The sequence below is a fragment of the Mustela lutreola genome, chromosome 2 (genome assembly GCF_030435805.1).
Source record: "Mustela lutreola isolate mMusLut2 chromosome 2, mMusLut2.pri, whole genome shotgun sequence".
Lineage (NCBI taxonomy): Eukaryota > Metazoa > Chordata > Mammalia > Carnivora > Mustelidae > Mustela > Mustela lutreola.
The window spans coordinates 1,730,087-1,737,820 of record NC_081291.1 but is presented as its reverse complement, the minus strand read 5'-3'; the positions used below and the strand labels follow the sequence as shown (position 1 = coordinate 1,737,820).

The window sequence follows — 7,734 nt, the reverse complement described above, 5'->3', positions numbered from 1 at the left end:
TTTTTTTAGATCCAGACCCAGGAATTAGGAAATTGAGAAACGCTGGAATTTATGAGACAGGCTTGGGCAAATGACCTTGGGTTTAACCTCTTTGAGACTCAATTACCACCTCTGTAAAATGGGGACAATGTAATTTCACCTCTTAGACTTATGCAGAAGGTTCAAAATAATGGGGAAGTTGTTATTGCCCCGCAGGTCAAGCGATCTATGAGGAAGGGATATACTTCTCCCGAAAGTGAGGCCCAGGAGCTAGGCTCGCGAATCGCCTCGCACCCCACTGACGTCACCTAGTCACCTCTGGAAATCCGCTCGTCACTGGCTGCGGAGTCCGCCACAGAGGGCCTATTTGCATATCAGCATAGCTCCGCCTCCCTCAACGCGGTCCCCGCTCGCGGGTGGTTAGCGGCGCTGCCACTCAGCGCTCCGCCCCTTGCACCGCCCACGCCCTATTGCCCCGCCCCCTAGCCTGGGTGCAGCCTACCCCGCTGCCTGCCCCATGCCCCGCCCCGGCCGGAGCCTCCCGCCGTCGGGGCTCCTGATTGGCCGCGCTGGCTGCCAGTGCCCGTCCCCCGCGCCCCGGCCCCGCCCCGCGGAGGGAGCGGGCGCTCGCCGGCGAGGCTGCGGGTTCGGCTGCGCGGCGGGGCTGAGGCGGCCGCGGCGGCCGGAGCGCAGGTAAGGGCGCGTGCACCGGTGGGCCGGGCCGGGGTCAGCCGCCCCCGCCTCGGGCCGGGGGAGCAGGGGCGCGGCCCGGGCGGAGAGCAGGCCGGGGCGGCCCGGGGAAGGCGCCCTGGGAGGGCTCCGATTTGGCTGCGGACCGAGTTGGGGGTCGGAGTCAGCGAGGAAGGGGCTGGGGCCGGGGGTCCGGTCCAGTGTTGGGGGTCGCGGTCCGCGAGGCAGGGGCTGTCGGGGGTCCGCCGGAGTTGGGGGTCGCGGTCAGCGAGGAAGGGCTGTGGGGGGCTCCGGTCCAGTGTTGGGGGTCGCGGTCCGCGAGGCAGGGGCTGTGGGGGGGTCCGGTCCAGTGTTGGGGGTCGCGGTCCGCGAGGCAGGGGCTGTGGGGGGTCCGCCGGAGTTGGGGGTCGCGGTCAGCGAGGAAGGGCTGTGGGGGGCTCCGGTCCAGTGTTGGGGGTCGCGGTCCGCGAGGAAGGGGCTGTGGGGGGGTCCGCCGGAGTTGGGGGTCGCGGTCAGTGAGGAAAGGGCTGTGGCCCGCGGGTCCGCGGGAGTTGTGGGTCCTGGTCAGTGAGGAAGAGGCTGGGTCCAGGGTCTGGTCTAGAGTTGGGGGTCGCGGTCAGTGAGGAGGGGGCTGGGGCTGCAGGTCTGGTCCAGAGTCGAGGGTGACGGTCAGTGAAGGAGGGGCTGTGGAGGGGGGCGCCAGGCATCGGGGCAGGGGAAGGGGGTCCGCTGGACTTGTGGATCGTGGTCAGTGACAAGGGGCTGAGTCCGGGGTCCGGTCCAGAGTTGGGGGTCGCGGTCAGTGAAGGAGGGGCTGTGGTGGGGGGCGGGGCGGGGGGATGGGGTAGGGGGAGGGGTTCCGCTGGAGTTGGGCGTCCTGGGTCAGTGAGGAAGGGGCGGGGGCTGGGGATCCAGACTGGGGTTGGGGGTCAGAGGGAGGAGGGGACTGGGGCTGTAGCTGGGGTCTGAGTCAGATTGGGGTGGAGGTCCGGGGAGGGTGAGTTGAAAGTGGACGTGAGCTGTGGAGGGAGCTTCGTTGGGAGTTGGGGGTCGCAGGCAGGGGGGAAGGAGACTGAGGTGTGCAGCCAGGGGTGGAGCTGGGACCTGGGGGAGTGACTGAGGCCACCCCATGGAGGGGGAGCACAGAAAGGGGGCACATTGGGAGGGCCAGGCCCCTCTCTGCCGGGGTTAGGGTTGGGGTCTGAGGCCCGTGGTGATGGAGGGCTCTGAAACCTGGTGCTGGGGTTTTGGGGGAGGAAGAGGAGTCAGGAGGAAGTGGGGGGTCTTGGTTAGAAGTCAGTTACAAGGATTGTGGAGGCTTTGCGGGGCTAACCATTTGGTGCAGAAACCCCTGGGCTCCCGTGAGCTGGAGGACAAGGGGGTCCGACACACTTTGGGAGATCAGCTTCTAGGACGCAGGGTGTAAGCAGAACAGGTCGTGGCGGTGACCGAGTTTTTCCAGGAATTTCTGGGCTCAGGAACGAGGAACCAAGGTGGGAGTTTGGGGGATGATGGTATTGAGGGAAGTGGGTGGCGCCTTGTGTTTTGGGGCGAGCGGGGGCTGCTGGGGGCTGGACGGTGGGTGGGGAGGACAGGCGTGATGAACAGCGGCTTGAGGGCTCGAGGGCCACGACTGTTGCTGAGTGTCGGGATGCAGGGGTGCCCAGTTCACAAACTTGGCGGGGTCGCGGGCGGCGGTCTTGCGGAAACAAAGGGTGTGGTGGGCTGCGCAGGGCAGGCTGGGCCTCGGGCCGCCTGGGAGTTTACTTTGCTGCCCCGCGAAACGGAGCCGGGAGTCGGAAAGCAGTAGCGGGCCCCTCCCGGGACTGCCGGGGGTCAGACGAGGGAATGCACGCACCCAGTGCGCTCCTGGCACATGGCAGGGGGACGTGAGACTCTGATAATGTTCTACATTAAGGGGTTTTTTTTGGGAGGGGGCAGGTGGGTGGGTAGAATTACTGGGTTGTCACAGAGGGAGGGGCCGGGGAGGGAAGGCATCAGCTGGAGCTTGACTGCAGTGCTGTAGCCTTGGGGTACGCAGAGCACCCCTGGAGCTTTAAAAAAGAATCTCGGGGGGGGGGGGTCCTATCGTTAAAAGTAAGGAGAAAGTAGAAAGGAAGAAATCTCCTGAAGCTAGGAGATTCTGAAGGTTTTTCCAGAAACGGCACATGTGCTTAAGAGGAGGTTGCATGCATGGGTCATTGTGGTTTCCGTGTACCCCCAGGGGCCACTGCAGTGTGTACCCCAAAGGGGACCACCGGGCCACAGTTACACAGTCGTTGCATGTATGAACTCCGACAGCCGGGGCTCACATGACGGAGCCGGGTCTCCGCTTGGCACTGCTGACGTTGGGGAGGGGTCGCAGTCTGGGGGGCGTCCGGGGCACTGGGGGCGGCGCTGGGCAGCTTCCCTGGCCCCACCACTCCATGCCAGCAGCCCGCAAATTCATGACGGCCACAGCCATCCGCGGACACTGCCCGGCGCCCCCTCGGTGCAGAGTCACCCCAGGAGAGACCCCCTGTTTTAGGCAAAACGAGGTTATGTTTCCCTCCGCAGAGCACATCTCCGTTTATACCTGGGGTGACTCTGTAAGTCATCGGGTGCTGGGATTTGAGAGGAAAAATGCTTCCCGAGGAGCTTAGCAATGCTGGCTTCTCCCTCGGGGGGTCTTCCGTGTGGCTTCTGAACACGCATTACGGGGGTCGCACGCACGGGACGAACTGCTAAGTCACAAGCCCTGGGAGATGCCGAGGTTCTGGGGTGGTTTCCCCGTTTTTAACCCAGCGCACGAGGTTTGCAGAGATGCCGAGGTCGTGTGGGCGACTCCTGGTCTTCCTTAGAAAGTGTGCAGGGACCGATGCCGTCCTCTGCCCTCGCCCGCTGCCCGCTGCCCGCTGCCCGGGGCCTGGGTTTGAAGGGAAGGATGACGGGGTATGAATTGCCCAACTCAGGCTCAGCTTCGTGCTTACTGAACGGGCGCGTTATTTGTGTACGCCGGCCACGTAGTAGAGTAAAAAGCTGCTGCTTCTGTTCAAGGTGTTGTTACAAAGTTTCTCATTTGCATCTGGAAACCAAGAAGAGTCCTTAACATGGCATTTACTAGGTCATTCCCATTCTCGAAGCCCTTTGTAGTTTCCTACAAAAGGGCCGTTGTGTGTGGCCTCCAGGGCTCTGGAAGTTTCTGGAGCTTTCTAGAGAGGACGGTTACCAGGACGGTTGCACGGTTGCTGGGTACTGATGCAGAGCTACCCCCGCCCTCCTTTGTGCCCTGCAGTAGCGGCCAGCAGGTGACTGCCTGCCCGGACCTCTGTTCAGGAAGGGTTCTCTGGCGCCCACCGGACGCCCGCACGCTCGGGTCCGTGGTGGCTGGCGTCTGCGGTTCCGGGGGCCTCCCCGCGCTTCCTGCTGTCCTTGCCCACAGTTCTGGACCTGGCTTTTCGTTGCTTCTCTCTCGTGCCGCCTCCAGCCTGGCCTCTTGCTCTCCAGGCTCCAGAGGAAAACCATGGTGTATGTCACCCAGCACACCTTGGGGACCAGTTGGGGGAGCTGCAAAGACGGAGTGGCCTGTCCTCGGGAGCTGGGGGTGGTGGTGGTGGCCCCCACCCTCCTCGTCCACCCTGCCAGCTGGCACGCGGGGCGGCTTTGGGCAGCTCTGAGACTCTTCCAGAAACGGCTACTACTTTTCCTTGAGAACCTAGCAGAGGGGAGGATCTTACTGCTGTTCATTCTTTTCAATACAAGTACAGTTTCCGTGTCGTGAGATTCAGCCATTTTAAGCATAGAGTTCAGTTTTGGGAGGAAGTTACAGAGTTCAGTTTTGGGGGGCAGGCTACGGAGCTGTGCAGCCAACCGCATGAACCTTTGGAGCCTTCCGTCACTCATACAGGATCCCTGTAACCATTAACATCACTCCCTGGTCTCCCCGCCCGGGACCCCTTCCCGTCCACAGAGGACCCTGGTCTGGGCGTGGACTCACACCCCGTGTGGACTCACACTCCGTGTGGCCTTCTGTGTCTGGGTCCCTCCCTGCGCGTCGTGGGCTCGGGGTCCGCCCCCGAGGCTGCGCGTGGGGGCCTCGCTCCTGTTCCTGGGTGAGTAATAGCCCACCCCGTGAACAGACACACTTGCTCTCCCCCTTCCCCTGGCTGGACTCTGGGTTGCCCCCCCGCCCCATTTTGGCAGCAAACAATCGAGCTGCTGTTTAAGTGGCTCTTTCCTGGCACTTGGTGGCCTGTTGAACTGAAGCTTGGGGGCAGCCTGGGGGTCAGCCCTCCAGGTCCTGCCCGTCTCTTTTCCGCTTGAGTTAAGTGCTTCGTGGTCTCCGGCCGCCACGCATCCTAGCAGGTGGGTGGCCTTGCGGCCCGCCCAGGTGGGCAGCTCCGTCCGACAGAATCCGCTCCGTGAGGCACGGTGTGTATGTCATGGCCCTGCCTCCTCGTCCAACTCATCACCCACTTGACAGAATTGAAATGCCCCAGGCGGCCTGGGTGGCACCACGGGAGTTGGCCCCGCCTCACCTTTCCCCAGTGACCTTCACTTTGCCTGCAGAAACCCGCCCCTCCGGCCCCTCCCCGTCCCCCGCTCAGCACAAGCCCCCTTTCCTGGATGGTGCGGTTTGCTGGCTCCTTTGTCTGAAGCCTGCCTGCCTGCCTGCCTTCCTTCCTTCCTTCCTCTGCCCAACAAAGGCTGCTTGTGTGCCTATTTTAAGCGTCAGAGCGGGTGCCAGGCACCGGGAGTGCCACGTGAATGAGATGCTTGTGTGCATGCGTGGGGAGGCGTGGAGACGGGGGACCCAGGGCCATTCTGTCCCTGGCCTGGCTCTCTGAGTGGGGGTCCCTGGGGATGGTGGAGACAGGCCCAGGCCTGGGTATCCTGTGAGCTCCACAGGTGCTGCGGGAAGGGAAGCTTCCGGGGGTGGAGAGATGGGGACGTGGGGACCCCGTGTGTAGGACAGGCCAGGGACGAGCTTCGCGCCGACAGGTTTGCTGGGGGACAGGTGGGGGTGCAGAGTAACCCCTCGTGCAAGCCCCAAGGCAGGGCTGAATCTTCGATGTCGTTTCACTCAGGGTCTCCCCTGCGGCCCTGCTAACACTTGGGTCAGCTTCCTCCCTGTGGGGCCATCCTCGGCACTGCTGGGGGCCGAGCAGCCCCCCGAGCCCACCCCCTCCGGGCCAGGAGCACCCCCATCATGACAGACACAGCTGTCCCCCGACGCTGCCCAGTGTCCCCTGGGGACACAATCACCCCCGGTTGGGAATATTTCAAATAAGATTTTATGAGTCTGTGATTGCATTAAAGTGAAAAGGTATGTTTGGGTTTTTTTCATAGACTGTTTTTAAGAGCAGTTTCAGGTTCGTAACAACAGTGAGCAGAAGGGATTTCGCATATACCCCGGGTCCCCCCTGCCAGGCTCCTGCATTATCAATGTCCCCGTGAAAGCGGGACATTTGTTACAGTCAGTGAACCTACACGGACACGTCATGACCCCCTAGTGTCTGCAGGTGACATTGAGACTCGCCGTTGGTATGGTCTGGGGGTTTGGGCAGATGTATAAAGTCACGCGTCCACCATTATGGTGTCACACGGGATAGTTTCACGGCCCTAAACAATCTTCTGTGCCCCAGCAATTCTTCCCTCCCACGTCGGCCCTTGTCTTTTTATGGCCAAGTGATAAGAGCGGCTTCGTACCCCTGAGTACTTGCTGGGGCAGATGTGACTCTAGGCTGTGGCGTTTTCTGTGAATTATTTTTCCCTGTTCTCCCTCCAGGAAATCCTACTGTGGAAGGGAAATGAGATTCGAGCCTCATGTAATTGTACACGTCCGACTAGCCACCTTCCAAAAAACGAAATAGGTGAAACCAATTTTAATGAGACACTTTACATAACCCGCTATATCCAAGACACTGGCGTCTCCGTGCGTCGTCGGTGTGACGAAGGTGCGAGTGAGCTCTGACCCCTTTCTTTCGTGTGACGTCTTCAAGACCTGGTGTGCACTCTGCACCCCTAGAGTTGGACATCTCATGCCGAGCCCCATTTCCGGCGCTCAGGGCCCCATACTGGACCTCACAGGTGTAGGAAGTGACTCGGGAAGCTTTAGGAGAAGATTAGACCTCTAAAGGATCATGAGTGTAGCTTAGCATTAGGACATGTGGGTGGTTTTTAGAGCTACTGGGTGTGTGCGGTTGAGAAGATAGATCGAAAGTCTCAGAAAGTCAGTTCCAGAAGAGCCCCCTAGACTGCCCAGTTCGGGAGGCAGCAAACCATGGCCCCCGGGCCAAAGCCTGCTCACCGTCTGTTTCCATGTGGCCCTTGGGCTGAGAATGGTTTTTACACTTGAAGTGGTTTCAAAAAAAAAAAAAAAGAAAAAGAAACTCAAAGGAAGCGTACTGTATCACGACGTATGAAAATGATATAGGATTCGGGTTTTACTGTCCACCGATAAAGTTTTATTGTCACGGAGGCATGCTCGTTCATTGACATGTTGCCTACAGTGACTTTCAGGCTGTAACACCGGAGGCCGTGTAGCTTGCAAAGCCAAGAATGCCAGTTCTCTGGCCCCTTCGGAAGAAGTCAGTCCACCTTGCTGGCCTAGCGGGCGGACTTACAGATGAGGGAACGAGCCTGGTTTCGTGGGTTCATGGCAGTGCTGGGACTTGAACTTGGGATCTCATAGTTCAGCTTTATCCGTTCCTTTTAGCCCGGTCTTGGGAGAGCCGATGACGCTTCACACCAGAGTCGCCTCTGGTGCGGTGTTGCTGGGAGCTTGCACCGCCACAGCCTCCTGGTTGAGCAGAGGTTAACGATGTGGGGGGGACAGACGCGGAGGGTGATTTTTTCCCCATCGCAGCGTGCCATACTTAGTGAGACTGATTATTTATTCTCTTTAGCGTCACAAGACGTAACAGCCGATCTTAGAAATAACGGCCTCTTAGATCTGATGAACCGTGGCGTCCGAGAGCTCCAAATAGAACCCATTAGAGAATGCCGGTTATGTTTATTATCACGCTGCTTAAAGACGCACGAACGTAAAACTGCATCTAGACGTCTCGAGCTCAGGGCTTTTAG

At 60.2% G+C, this 7,734-nt stretch overlaps 1 protein-coding gene across 3 annotated transcripts in view; it reads left to right on the top strand.

The window, feature by feature from the left end:
* Positions 1-569: 569 nt before the first annotated feature.
* GNG7 (G protein subunit gamma 7) overlaps positions 570-7,734 on the top strand; it is a 114,040-nt gene continuing 106,875 nt past the window's right edge. For 2 of the 3 annotated variants that reach the window (XM_059159392.1, XM_059159393.1), the window contains exon 1: positions 570-672. The gene's annotated coding sequence lies outside the window, so the exon portion shown is untranslated. The remainder of the gene's footprint in view (positions 673-7,734) is intronic. The other variant, XM_059159394.1, reaches the window with a different exon arrangement.